At 41.4% G+C, this 15,674-nt stretch overlaps 2 long non-coding RNA genes across 2 annotated transcripts; both read right to left on the minus strand.

The window, feature by feature from the left end:
* Positions 1 to 1,038: 1,038 nt before the first annotated feature.
* LOC125284509 lies at positions 1,039 to 3,107 on the minus strand. Its single transcript, XR_007191876.1, has 3 exons — positions 2,625 to 3,107; positions 2,205 to 2,492; positions 1,039 to 2,102 (listed from the first exon to the last, which is right to left on the minus strand). It is a non-coding gene; the product is annotated as an uncharacterized LOC125284509 (long non-coding RNA).
* Positions 3,108 to 3,541: 434 nt separating this feature from the next.
* Positions 3,542 to 7,321, minus strand: LOC125284510. The gene is made up of 3 exons (XR_007191877.1): positions 7,172 to 7,321; positions 4,684 to 5,545; positions 3,542 to 4,571 (listed from the first exon to the last, which is right to left on the minus strand). It is a non-coding gene; the product is annotated as an uncharacterized LOC125284510 (long non-coding RNA).
* Between the last annotated feature and the right edge of the window lie 8,353 nt (positions 7,322 to 15,674).

Genomic DNA, 15,674 nt, shown 5'->3' on the forward strand with positions numbered 1-15,674 from the left:
CAATTATACCCACAAACAAACACACACCCACACACACACACACACACATTTAGGCTTTATAATTTACCGTCTACAATAACAGTTAACCCAGACTTCAAAGGGCCAAACTGTGGTGAGTTGACTGTCAAACACAATAAATGAAAGAGCAAAATATTTATTTTGCAGCACACTTTTCAAATCAGGCCAACTTTCACAGAACAATAAGCACTTTCAGTTAAAGAGGAACTATCTGCTACTGCAGCAGACAAGTCATTAATGTTATTTTTTTCATCTATGTATGCTGTTCAATACTGAATAATTAAGCATACCCATTAAATATTTTATGAGATATTTGAGTGCTTATAGTTAATTTCCATATTCTTTAATTTTCATAATCATAAAACTAATAAAAATATAGCCTACCTATATGTGCAAGGTAAATGTAGTATTTATCACAGATTCACCCTGAGACTACTAGAGTATTCGGTATATTAGGTATACATGAAGGGGTTTTGTAGTTGTGCAACATAGCCGTGTACTAATGTTCCAAATAAATATGATGTTGTTAGGCTACCCATGAATTACAGTATGCCTGTGGGTATGTCATGTTAGACATGGGGTGTTGTGACATGATTGGAAAGAAAAATGTCTCACACACACACACACACACAGACACACACACACACACACACACACACACAGACAGACACACACATAAGACATTAGGTTTTCAGTCACATACACATGTGCTGCCTGGAAATACATTATATTCCCTCAAACTACCTGCCTGTCCAGTTAGGCGAGTATGAGGAGTGTATGACATCCTCTTTTCTTTGGTTTTAACTCCATTTGACTGGCTGCCATGTTATGTAGGAAAGGAACATGTCAATCATCTAGGCCTAGCCTATATATTAAGGCTTAAAGGGTGTGTTCTCATTCGGACTGACTTTGGCTGGTAAAAAGGGACAAAAGAAGTGGGCTAAAGGAGAAATGAGTCTGACATCTCTTGTTCAACATCTCTGTGCAGTTTGCAAATCAGCACATAAAATAGGCAAAACGAACAGGTCCAACAAGTAAATTTATTTTTTAGCAATAATAGAATGTGGCAATCTCACAGAGTGTGTTAAAGGAGAGTAAATCCTTGGAATTATGATAGGGTGGGGAGCTGGGGTGGACTACCCAGCCCCCCTGCAATGGTGCAGGGATTATTCTGCCCTGTAGTGCACACATTGCATCACAAGTCCAAGCACAACATCATACATCCTCATCCTTGCCCTTTTATAACCTCAGAGAATATCAATAAATGGCAAAAATGCAGACATTATAATGTGTGAAATAATCCAGTGTTTTAAATGTATCTATAGATTCGGGGAGCTGGGGTGGACTACCCAGCCCTCCTACAATGGTGCAGGGATTATTCTGCCCTGAAGTGCACACACTGCGTCAAAAATATCCATATAAAAATAATATCCACTTATGCTTGAACATGGACCTCCCTCAGTAAGCGTTATCAACCAAATATCCATGTGTCAAGGAACTGAAAGGGTAATCCAGCGCTTCAGATGTATCAATGTTTTGGGGAGCTGGGGTGGACTACCCAGCCCCCTGCAATGGTGCAGGGATTATTCTGCCCTGTAGTGCACACATTGCTTTACAGACTCAACTACATAGATCCTTATCCTTGAATATTTATATCCCTCAGTGAAATAGCAATAAATCCAGGTATGAAAAAGTGCAAGAGTAATAATCCAGCATTTCGGGTGTAATGGTTTGGGGAGCTGGGGTGGACTACCCAGCCCCCCTGCAAAGGTGCGGGGATTATTCTGCCCCAGAATGCACCTGTTGCTCAATGAATCCAGCCACTGAAATTTTGTACTTCCATATGTGAAAGGCAACTGCATCCATGAAGTGGGGTGAAAGCCCTAATGCAGCCAGTGATGGATGTGCACCAGAAGCTCCTCACTGAAACTGATGGTGCTCACAATGATAGTCTACAGCCACTATCCGCAGCAGCATGGATTCTTAGTAGAGCAGTCCTGGATGACCAGGAAGATTCATTTGGGGGAGAAAAACTTAGGATGGTCCAAGGTTCCAACCTTCAGCAGATGGTCTGTTCTGCCAATCTGAGAAGCCAAAACATATGTAATTTATCACTTAGCCTTAAAAAAAAAAAAGGCAATGCAAGCAACTTCACTTAGAGAAGATTTTGAATTAGTATCACACACATCTTACTGCCCTCATAATGCTGTCCCAGACCTGTAGCTGCATCTGTGTCCATAGTTTCCTCAAGGCCAGCAGTGTTGGAAGGCCAACATTGTTCAAGTTGTGAATCTGAGGAGGTTTCTCCCTTTCGGTGAGTTGGGGTGAAGTACTCATCTCCAAAACAGTGATGAGCTGATAGCGCTGACACTTTTGGATAGGGGCCTCTATCTTCAGCATCATGGAGATTCTCAGTGGAGGAATCCTGGACAACATTCACTCTTGGAGAAGAGGTTCTCAGATGATCTCCTCTCCTGACAATCAGAAGAACCAAACACATATTTTATCCATCTTCTTATTTAGGTTTTATGTTGAATATCAAATAAAATCAGTGGGCAACAATCTATTATGGAGTAGATTGTGAATAAGTAGCCTAGCATACTTACTGCTGCCGTAAGGCAGTCTGTGTCTCAGGCCTCTAGCAGGTGGATCTCTGTCAATAGCTTCTTAAGGCCAGCAGTGTTGGAAGGCCAACACTTTCATGTTGTGATTCTGAAAAGGTTTCTTTCTTCACGGGAGCTGGTGTGGACTACCCAGCCCCCTACAGTGGTGCTGGGATTATTCTGCCCTGAAGTACATTGACTGCCTCAAAAATACATCCATAGGAAATATAATATCCACTTATGCTTGAACATGGGCCTCCTTCAGGTGTAAACAATCAAAAATCCTGATGTCAAGGAGCTGAAAGAGTAATCCAGTGCTTCAGAGGTATCAAAGTTTTGGGGAGCTGGGATGGACTACCCAGCCCCCCTGCAATGGTGCAGGGATTATTCTGCCCTGTAGTGCACACATTGCATCACAAGTCCAAGAACAACATCATACATCCTCATCCTTGCCCTTTTATAACCTCAGAGAATATCAATAAATGGCAAAAAATGCAGATATTATAATGTGCAAAAGAAATAATCCAGTGTTTTAAATGTATCTATAGATTTGGGGAGCTGGGGTGGACTACCCAGCCCTCCTACAATGGTGCAGGGATTATTCTGCCCTGAAGTGCACACACTGCGTCAAAAATATCCATATAAAAATAATATCCACTTATGCTTGAACATGGACCTCCCTCACTAGGTGTAATCAACCAAATATCCATGTGTCAAGGAGCTGAAAGAGTAATCCAGTGCTTCAGAGGTATCAAAGTTTTGGGGAGCTGGGATGGACTACCCAGCCCCCCTGCAATGGTGCAGGGATTATTCTGCCCTGTAGTGCACACATTGCATCACAAGTCCAAGAACAACATCATACATCCTCATCCTTGCCCCCTTTATAACCTCAGAGAATATCAATAAATGGCAAAATGCAGATATTATAATGTGCAAAAGAAATAATCCAGTGTTTTAAATGTATCTATAGATTTGGGGAGCTGGGGTGGACTACCCAGCCCTCCTACAATGGTGCAGGGATTATTCTGCCCTGAAGTGCACACACTGCGTCAAAAATATCCATATAAAAATAATATCCACTTATGCTTGAACATGGACCTCCCTCACTAAGCGTTATCAACCAAATATCCATGTGTCAAGGAGCTGAAAGAGTAATCCAGTGCTTCAGAGGTATCAAAGTTTTGGGGAGCTGGGGTGGACTACCCAGCCCCCCTGCAATGGTGCAGGGATTATTCTGCCCTGTAGTGCACACATTGCATCACAAGTCCAAGCACAACATCATATATCCTCATCCTTGCCCTTTTATAACCTCAGACAATATCAATAAATGGCAAAAATGCAGATATTATAATGTGCAAAAGAAATAATCCAGTATTTTAAATGTATCTATAGATTTGGGGAGCTGGGGTGGACTACCCAGCCCTCCTACAATGGTGCAGGGATTATTCTGCCCTGTAGTGCACACACTGCTTTACAGACTCAACTACATAGATCCTTATCCTTGAAAATGTATATCCCTCAGTGAAATAGCAATAAATCCAGGTATGAAAAAGTGCAAGAGTAATAATCCAGCATTTTGGGTGTAATGGTTTGGGGAGCTGGGGTGGACTACCCAGCCCCCCTGCAAAGGTGCGGGGATTATTCTGCCCCAGAATGCACCTGTTCTCAATAAATCCAGCCACTGTAATTTTGTACTCCCATATGTGAAAGGCACCTGCATCCATGAAGCTGTGGTGAAAGCCCTTTTGCAGCCAGTGATGGATGTGCACCAGAAGCTCCTCACTGAAGTTGATGGTGGTCACAATGATGGTCTACAGCCTCTATCCACAGCAGGATGGAGATTCTTAGTAGAGGAATCCTGGACGACCAGGAAGATTCACATGGGGAAGAAAAGTTCTCAGGCTGGCCCAGGGTTACAGCCTTCAATTGATGGTCTGTTCCCTTGACAATCTGAGAAGTAAACAAATATGTATTTGATCATTTAGGCTTCAAGTTAAGAAAAAAGAAAATCAATGGCTAGATTGTGAATCAGATCAAGATTGTGAATCAGTATCAAACACACCTTACTGCTCACCCCATGGAGTCCATGTCTCTGGCCTGTAGTAGTTGAATCTCTGTTCATAGTAGCTTACTCAAGGCCAGGCAGGCTTGGGAGGCCAACACTTCCATGATGTGATTCTGAGAGGGATTCTGTCTTTTGGGGAGCTGGAGTGGACTACCCAGCCCCCCTACAGTGGTGCAGGGGTTATTCTGCCCTGAAGTGCACTCACTGCCTCAAATATACATCCATAGGAAATATAATATCCACTTATGCTTGAACATGGACCTCCTTCAGTAAGTGTAAACAATCAAAAATCCTGGTGTCAAGGAGCTGAACGAGTAATCCAGCGCTTCAGATGTATCAACGGTTTGGGTAGCTGGGGTGGACTACCCAGCCCCCTGCAATGGTGCAGGGATTATTCTGCCCTGGTGTGCACAACATTGCTTTACAGATACAGCCAATTAATAACAAACATCCCTTTATACTTAGCTTTCACTTTGTTGTATAAATCGAGTTGTTGAAATTGAATTCAATTAAATACAGAATAAAAAGCCATCATAATCCATATGTAGAACCAAATGTACATCCATAGCTGGGGTGAACAACCCAACTCTCCTGCCATTTGCAGGGATTATATTTTGCCCTAATGTGCAAACATAGAGGCTAGTGATCATTCCCATTCTTGAAAACCTCAATGCCTCCAGGTGTCTCAGAACTTCATACACTGTCAGCAGGGTCACAGAGAAATCCAGTCACTTATTCACCCCTGTATAGCTGCTTCAGGCAGACGACAGCAGAGCAACTGCAGTTTGCTGAGGAGCTTTTCAGTGAAGTAATGATGACATCCATCAGGCTGATCATCCAACGAGATGCAAGGTCCCAACTGAAAATAATCGTTTTTTTTTCTTGTCAGAACGGTTTTGAGGAAAAGGAACTCACTCCATAAAAAGAGATACTAATGCTGATGTAGATCTATGTAAGAATTCAACTAGCAAAAAAAAATCTGCCAGTCTGTTTTTAAATTGCATTCCTTACCAACAAATAGAAATGTTATAATTGTATTCAAATAAATCAGTTCCCTGAATATATTATGCAAAAATCAACCACTAACCTACTTTTAGCACTTGGAAAAACATCCCTGTCTCTGTTATATTATGAAATGAGACATGCATTTTTCAAATGAAAATTGGATGACTGACAAAATAGATCTAGTCAGTTACCTTAGTTACCTTAGAATTCCTTTATGACAACTCTGACTTTCATGTCACTAAAAATGAAGAGGTAATAAAGAGGTGACACTCATCAATGACCTCATTGGAATGTTCAAAACCTTTGAAATTCCATCCCAGTGACATAGACATTGCATTTGAACAAGTTATCCATTTCTGCCAAAATGTCTTTATGTATTGTTTCACTTAGTCAAAATCCATCCAGGTTAATACATTCTGATACATAGTATAGGCCTTTAAGCACAGCAACTGGCCTTGCTTACAAGCACCCCCATACTTATGTTAGTTGGTAACTCAGAATGACCTATAAATCCATGATGATTATAATTCTTTTGCCTTATTTAGCCTTATTGGGGTACTTAATATACAAGGATACAAGGAAGTTTATTGTCACATGCATATAGTTACTGGAAGTAAGAAATGCAGTGAAATTATGTCTGGTGTCAGCCTATTTGTGCATTAATGGGGGGGTAAAAAGTGCAGTAGAAGAGGGGTTTAGTAGATTAAGTGGCAAGGGCTGCATAAAAAGGTGGGGAGGATTGGGATTGGGTGGGGGGCACCAACAAGGAGCACCCAAGAGCAACAGGGGCAAGGAAAAACTCCCTTACCAAGGAAGAAACCTTGGGCAGATCATATATAGTGCACTCATAATATAGTGGCCTATCTTGTTTAAAATGATATTCTGTCCCAGATTTGGATATCTAAGCCCTTATAATATTTAAGCAGACTCAGACTCCAGCTGGTCCAAAATGTTGCAGCCAGATTACTGACTGGATCTAAGAAACGTGACCACATTTCACCTGTGTAAACTGCACTGGCTTCCTGTGGAACAAATAATTAATTTTAAAATTCTTCTGTTTGTTTTCAAAGCTTTACATGGTTTAGCACCTCAGTATTTATGTGATCTTTTAATTCCTTACTGTCCTCCTAGACCTCTCCGATCATCTTCCCAGTGTCTTCTATAATAGCCTTCCTGATGTTGTGAAAACCTGCCCCACTATTAGTAGTTTTAAATCCAACCTAAAGACCTACCTCTTCTCCCTAGCTTTTAACACTCCCTGACTCCCTCACCTCTTCCTTTTTTTTAATATGTTTATATGTATGTATATGTATTATTATTATTATTATTATTATTATTATTATTAATATTTTATGTAAAGCACTTTGGTGCAATGCTATTGCTTTGAAATGTGCTATATAAGTAAATTTGACTCGACTTGACTTGACTTGACTAATATTTAAGCAAACTGATGATATTCTTTCACATTTCCTCCACTTACAGTAGTATTTCTGTTGATCACATCCAGCATCACAGTTCTTCAGATTTCAGTTCACCGGGGGTAATCATATCTTTGATGTGTGCCTCTGCCAACATGGAGCTCACTTTGGCCATGCAGGAGCAAACACAGTTCCTCCTTCTCTCCTCACAGTCCAGCTATAAAGTGAGGCACTTCATGCCCAAATGAGCCACAGAAGCACATCGCCGTGGCGACATGAACATAGAATTCATTTGTGACATCTTAACATTCCATGTCACTGACTGGTCACAGCAATGCCACATGTGATGGATTTGGAAAGTGAATAGTTGGGATTTATTCAAAGGCATGAGTATGTAGCCATAAACAACTATGCTCTATATTGAACTCTGTTATTGTTTGTTTTTATCCAACAATTTGTTAAAAGATGATAGGCTATAATTTTGAAAAACTGTCATTCAGGATGTTTTTATTTTTTCATTAATGTCACTAACAAATACATTTTGTTAAGATTCCAACAAAAGCATCTCTGGCTGTCAAGCAACCCATCTGTATAAACAGTTAAATATTGCAAAGCTGTCACAAAAACAAATCAAGACCTCTGGAACTTGTTAAATATTACTTGCACAAGTGCTGTCTGAACAGACCCTGTAAGATGAGACTAACAGAGCCAAGCTAAGCAAAGTTAGCTGGTAAATGGTAATTTCAACTGCTGCTGTGGTTAGAGAAAGGGAGACTCAAACATCTTCCTAATACACTGCTAATGTCCTTTGTCCAGCCTTTGCTTTGAACATTTATAAGGAAAAAACAGTCAGAGAGATGCGATAACTCTTCATACATGGGCCTATTCTCTCTCAAAACCATTTAACTGGTATGTGGTATCAATCGATGATAGCAATATATCTTACAGTAACATATGGATGATAAACACACATCTTCACTGTCATCACTCACATACATCATACATACAGTACTCTGCTTGCAATAGTAAGTCCCTGCCCCCACATACACAGCACATTATTTCATCAGGAAACTTCTCCAACACACATCCCCAACATACTTACAGCACACTACCCCAATTCACAGCACATTGTCTCATGAGGAAGCTTCCCCAACACACATATTGCACACTGCCCTCTCCCCACATACACAGCACACTATCCCATCTCCCCTGTCATCCCCCCAACACACACACCAAGACCCCTGGCAGTTGGGTTAGCCCCCCTGAGCCGTGGATCTGCCCAAGGTTTCTTCCTTGGTAAGGGAGTTTTTCCTTGCCCCTGTTGCTCTTAGGTGCTCCTTGTTGGTGCCCCCACCCAATCCCAATCCTCCCCCACCTTTTTATGCAGCCCTTGCCACTTAATCTACTAAACCCTCTTCTACTGCACTCTTTACCCCCCATTAATGCACAAATAGGCTGACACCAGACATAATTTCACTGCATTTCTTACTTCCAGTAACTATATGCATGTGACAATAAACTTCCTTGTATCCTTGTATCCTTGTATCCTTGTATCCTTGTAAACATGCAGGTCGCTCTTCACACTACTACAGTGAATTGTAGTTGTAAATTGGGAATGCACCACATTACTGCCTTTTTGGCGTGATCCAGGCAACTAGATGCTAATCAGCCCTTAGCAAACTTTGGATAGAGTTGAACTGTCTGTAATGAAAACACAGATCCTGCTGTGGAAGGCCCACCAACTGTTGGATGTGTGGGGCGATGACTCCGACAGGTAATTAACTAGATGTACCGCAGAGCAGTACAAAATATGACCGCCGCCCAGTCCAGCACATTTTTTCCACAAAAATAAATCACGCTGAAAGGCCTATATGATTCTAACTGTCTCACTAAATTGCATTATCCACACTCAATTCTCACTGGTATCTGCTAGACAAGAAGTACCAAAACATGATTAGTTCATAGATTTCACATGTAAAATTCATTTTATACAACCCCACCCCCATCTTGCCTGTTCATAATTCTGAGAAATTCTTGAATTGTGTGTGTGTGTGTGTGTGTGTGTGTGTGTGTGTGTGTGTGTGTGTGTGTGTGTGTGTGTGTGTGTGTGTGTGTGCGTGCTTGTGTGTTTGCCTGCGTATGTGTGCATGCATGTGCATGCATGCATACATATGTCTACTGTGTGAGTATGTGTCATACGTATGATTACTGTGAATGTATGTGTGTGCGTGTGTATCTGTTTATGCACATGTGTGTAACATGACCCCTGGAGGTAAACATACGGAAAAAAATGGTCATCCTAGGCCCTACGGTTCTCAAAATATTCACAGAAAACTGTATCTGCCCTACCCTCCTTTCGGGGGGTCCAGTACAGCGGGGGGGGCTACAGATCAAAACAAAAAACGATGGTTCCATGTTATCCATGTGGGGTTACATGCCCACCAAGTTTCGTGTACCCCGGTCTTTCAGTGTCCCAGGAATCCTTGACAGAAATTTGGACATGCGAAAAAGAAAAAAAAAATCTGACTAAACCTATATGACACACACACACACACACACACACACACACACACACACACACACACACACACACACACACACACACACACACACACACACTGTCTGTGAAGGGTGATGGAGTCCACAGACATGTATGAGAGAGGTGTTGTGTGGATTTTAGTGTGTGATGGCTCGGGATTGGTTGAGTGGGTAGGGGTGCTGTCACTTAACATGTAGCGCTCTGATTTGCCTGGAGGCCAGCCCCTGAGCTAAGGTGAATTAGCATAGCTCTCCACTTTCTAACCAAGGCTGGGATCAATACACACACACCACACCCATTAGCAAAAAGTGTGTGTGTGTGTGTGTGTGTGTGTGTGTGTGTGTGTGTGTGTGTGTGTGTGTGTGTGTGTGTGTGTGTGTGTGTGTGTGTGTGTGTGTGTGTGTGTGTGTGTGTGTGTCCATGTGTCAGGCTCCACAGTGGATAGGTCTGTGTGTGCGAACGTATGTGTGCATCATGGACAATATATTTAAATATGCATTTTGATAATAATGATGATCCTAACTATTTGGTGGGGATCACATGGGGAAACCAAAGTGTCAGCAGAAAAGAGTAACACAATGCTCAGACCATAATAATTCAACTATTGTTGAAAATTCTATCTCATTGCTAAGTGATTTCAAATACTCATTCCTTTACATTGGAAAGAAATATCCCACCCCTGTAAAAACTTTTACTGCTTTGATTGGTCAGAATGTCTTCTGCGTCCTTAGAATAGGCTACATCAAACTGACATTGATGAGCCCCATGCTTCATTCTGACAGTTTAACCAAATTAAATGCTCAGCTGTTTGTCACTAGCCTGGAGCCTGGTGGTAACTTGATGGCCTTTTGGGCCCCAACCGTCGACTTCAAGGCAGCACTGCCACTGTCGACTTCAAGGCACCTAACCCTAACCTTGACCCTAACCATCCTCTAACCCTTGACTAACGCTAGCGCCTTCCACGCAGCGCTGCCTTGAAGTCGATGGTGAGGGGCCCAAAAGACCATAGATCCTGGTGGTACCAACCGTTCTCCTGCCATTCCTATAGCAAACAATACAAAATCTGCCACTTGCTGCAGGTCAGTGTGATGTCCGCCTTACAGTATGTGCATAAACATGTAATGTTTAAGGGTTTCTAAAACCTGCTTGAAAATAGATGCCTCTGATTTTCATTGCTCCTCTACAGCAACATGACTTACATCATGATCTAACATGGTTTCCATTCTTTCTGTACACTTGGCATACTTTGTTGTTTTATTTACATCAATGGTATTTAGTGAATATATAATACAGATATTATTATACACATTTCACATTTTTCACATTTTATTGACATTATAAAAATGAATTAGTGAAGAAGCAATTTCTATTAATTCTTCAATAAAAGAGACTCCAGTGACTAAACCCTTCTTTTATCAGGCATCTGATCCCTGATTTAGGCATAAATCAATCAGTGTGTGTATCAGAGTTAAGTATTTAGGCTACATACTTAAAAAACAGCCATGACTAGCAACAAAATGAGTGTGTGTGTGTGTGTGTGTGTGTGTGTGTGTGTGTGTGTGTGTGTGTGTGTGTGTGTGTGTGTGTGCGCGCGCACGCGCGTGCCTGTGTGCGTGTATGTCTAGTGTATGTATAATGTATGTGTGCATGTGCATTGCAATACAGAACAGTGCTGCCAACAAGCATTTCAAGCACATTTACTGTGTATTACAGTATTCATATTCCTTTGTTTATATAATGACAAGTGGATAATGTCATAAGATTTTTTAAAGGTTAATTATGCCACACAAGGAATGATTTTATTGCATTATATGTAGATTATTGCATCAAAGGCTTGTACTGTATTGTACATTCTCTGCAGTTATGTATTACATTCTCTGCAGTATGTATATTTCTGTATTTAAAGTATGTCTATGTCTGCGTGGAAAAATTAAAAAACTAAATTTCAATTCTTTGTATGACCAGTGCATGTAAAGAAATTGACAATAAAGCCGACTTGACTTGACTTGACTTATTAGATTTCTGTGCATGGAAGATTGAGTCTGCCGAAACCAATAACATGGGTGCAAATTACCCAGGAATAAATAATCTGTACTATTCCACACATCTACTGTAGGATCTGAGTTATTTTTAACTTGTCATTATGCAGTTATCATACACTGTATAATTTATTATACAATTATAAATATCAATAAGAAAACAAAAATACAACCAACTGCCTGTAATAACAGAGGCAAATTGACCTTGTCTCCCTGTTTGTGTTTGTGCTAAAGATTTCCACTTATTGTACCGACTATGACTGAGAGTTCAAAAAGTTAAATGTGACAGAGAAAAAGCATTACCCAATCTGAATGATCTTAGCATACATATTTTTGGAATGCTACCCTGGGGAGAAGCATATTTCCATGTGGGTTATTGGGATCAGAGACATAGTGTGGAGTAGGCCTTTGTAGGATTTAATCCCCCCCCCCCCCCCAACACACACACACACCATGCCTTTTAGCTTTTTTTCTGCCTCAAATCTCCACATTTCTTTGACAGCAGAGGGAGGTGATTTGTCTGGTTCAGGGGAAAGACAGTGTGCAACAGACTGTGTGATACTGCAGAGGATAGGCAATCTTCTACCCACACTACTTTAGCTCTGGTGAGCTCGGCTCACCTATGCCAACACTACACACTTGCAGAGTGACCTTGGTGGAACAAAGCAGCCTAGGCAGGTGAGAGAAACCATTTGGTGCTTTAGACCGAGGGAGGAGAAAGTCAGTCCCTTAATGAGCAGCCACAGCTTTTAAATCTATTCATTGGTTCCCACACTAGGTAAGATGTCCAGAATAGGACAAGGTGTTAATAATTTAGGGAGGAAGGTAGACTTGTACCTCACTTAATGTGCATAAATCTCAATAACTATATCCATGAAACATTATGGTGCTGGATGACAAGGCCTTATCAAAAGAATGAAATCTCATACATGTATTTCACCTGTTCATAATATGACAGTAGTGTCATCCATCAAGCTATCATATTAACAACTCTATCGATATGATGAAAATTTCAATACAGATTGGGTGTTCAGATCAACAAGAGTTCAGAGCCATTATTGAAACTCGATTAATCTATAAGGGCACTTATTATGAAATAGGCTAATTTGGTCCAATTAATATCACACTTAAAATCAATATTATTATCTTGTGATCAGCATCACTTTCAATCAAATCAGAATTGCACACTCAGAATAGGTTATGTGAGCAGGATGAGTCCAGGTGAGAGAAGTGAGCCATGAAATATGATGCTGCTTGATGATTTTCTATTTCTGTATCTCTCTCTCTCTCTCACACTCTCTCTCTGATGACCATGGGGAACACGAACAGAGGGCTGAATTATTACATCCTCGTTGCAGCCTCTCACGCCTCGCGGGCCTTATAAATCCACAGTTTTGCTTTCCTCTCTCTCTCTCTCTCTCTCTCTCTCTGTGTCTCAGTCTTGGCATGCATGCGTCAGCTGGACCAAGCACTCCTACGTCAGAGCTCAAGGTCGCAGCAGTCTCTAACCTCACGCGCGCCACAGCCACAGTGGAGGGAATCACAATCATTTCCTTGGCCCCACCTCACCGACGTCATGGCAACCTTCCTTTATTTACCATCCTTTTGCCTCATCAATAATGTATAGCTGTTGCAATAAGGTTTGCACACACACACAGACACACACACACACACACTCACACACACACACACACACACACACACACACACACACACACACACATGGCATCCTTACTCATACATGCTAATAAACACAGGACATACAGTATGCAGCCACTTGACGGTAGGGAATGCTTTACATTATATATATACACTACCGGTCAAAAGTTTGGGGTCACTTTCAAATTTCCATTCCACTCCATTATAGACCAGCTGAGATCAGTTGCATTGTTTTTGCATTGAAGAGTAGACAGGACAGGATCCATAGGGCATGTTGTTGGACGACTTCGCTGAAGTAGTTGAGAGACTGCTTCCTCATCAAGAGGAGAAAAAGAGTCCAACGATGCCATCATGCCAACACAAGGCAAAGCCCTCCTCATAGGTTCATCAAACTGAGCACTTATTTTAACTTTTTCAATGAAAAATGTTGCAGTCATCTGCTGACAGTGAAGTAGCTGATGGTGGTGGTGGAGGATTGAGAAGAGACTTGAAAGTGGAAAAAAGTTTTCTACTGACAGTGGCGCTCTCAATCTTGCTCTGATAGAATGTCTTTTTTGCAAGTGTAACAGTGGATGAAAAAGATGATAGCACAGACTGGTAGTTACTGAGATCATTTCCATCTCTGGATTTACACCATTTCCTCTCAGCAGCTCTAAGTTCCTTTCATACTGAGCGTATACTGTTTGTCAGCCATGGATGACGAGGTTTAGAATGAGTGGGTCTTGTGGGAAGAGGACATGCTGCATTCAGACAAGATGCCAGTGTAGAGCAAAGAGTCTCTGTAGAGTCATTAACTTCAAGTGAGGAGAATGAACTCAAAGTAGGTAAAGCAGATGTTACTAATGTTGCAATATGGTCGCTTGAGAGGCCTCTGAGGTCATGCCGGAATGAAATTGTCGGAGGAGGAGCTGCTGGGTTTTCCAGGAGATGCACAGAGAATCTAATGAAGTAATGATGCGATACATGTAGTGATGGATTTATCAAAACGTTGTCTGTTGTACAGTTACGTAGCAGAATAATATTAAGATCCTTACAAGCCTTCTGAGTAGGAGGACTGTGTACACGGAGGAGAGTAAGGACAGGAAGTCAACTGAAGATGAGTCATCCAAATGAATATAAAAATACTAATCTGATATAATTTTAAAAAGCTAACTGAGAAAACATTGGAGAACCCTTTTGAAATTTTTGTAAGCAGCACATAATGTAATCTGAAAACTGTTGCCCTGATTAAAAAAAAACAATGCAACTGGTATTCTGTCTCTAATGTAGTGGAATGGAAATTTCTAAGTGACCCCAAACTTTTGACCGGTAGTGTATACAAATCAAGGAAGTAACTGCTGTGAACAGTGGTGTGTAAAGAGTGCATTCCTACACAATGTTTATTCAGAAACTATACAACATTCAACATACAAATACAAACATATCATATCATATATCATATCATATAGTCAGTAAGCTCTATGGAGACCACAACTAAAGTGTTAATACACATGAACAGCAGCGGCTCTCATAGGATGCAGGTCATTAAAAAGGCCAACCGACGGCAGTGAGGAAGCTGAAGAGGACAGGTCTGAGCGATTAACATCCTCAACTCCTTTTACAGGCATGTGGTGGAGAGCATGCTGACATCATGCATCACCGCGTGGAACTGCAGCTGCTCGCTGGCAGAGAAGCAGGAGCGGCAGTGGCTAGTCAACTCTCCACAGAGGAGCATCGGCTGCAGCTTACCACCCTTGTCAGACATTTACACCAGCAGATGCAAAGACAGACCTGCCTGCATCATGGGAGATGCCACCCACCCTATGAACTGTTTACCCGTCTTCCCTCACGCAACAGGCTGTGCAGCATCCAGGCGAGGACCTCCAGGTTGAAGAGTTTCTTCCCGGACACTGTAAGACAGGTGAACTGTTGACACTGCCAGGCCCTGAATGTTTTGCACTTTACTGTAACTATTGCAATTTAACTGCTGCTACTTCAATGCTGCTGTCCTAGTATTTTTAGTGTCTCTGGTATTTTTAATATTGCTTACTTATTTATTCATTTATTTTAATTTATTTTATTGTATTTTTAGCCAATCTATTCCTGATCTGAGACTGAGAACTGAGTACTGTATTTCGCTCAACATGTTACATGAATAATGTAACTTTCTCTACAAGAAAGGGCAGAGCAGGCTGTACTTCCTGAGGAGGCTGCGCTCCTTCAATGTGTGCAGCAAGCTCCTTAGAATGTTCTACCAGTCTGTTGTTGCCAGCGTCCTCTTCTATGCAGTGGTATGTTGGGGAGGAAGCACAAAGAAGAAGGATGCGGGGCGACTTGACAGGCTGGTAA

The sequence above is a fragment of the Alosa alosa genome, chromosome 19 (assembly GCF_017589495.1).
Source record: "Alosa alosa isolate M-15738 ecotype Scorff River chromosome 19, AALO_Geno_1.1, whole genome shotgun sequence".
NCBI classification, from domain to species: domain Eukaryota; kingdom Metazoa; phylum Chordata; class Actinopteri; order Clupeiformes; family Clupeidae; genus Alosa; species Alosa alosa.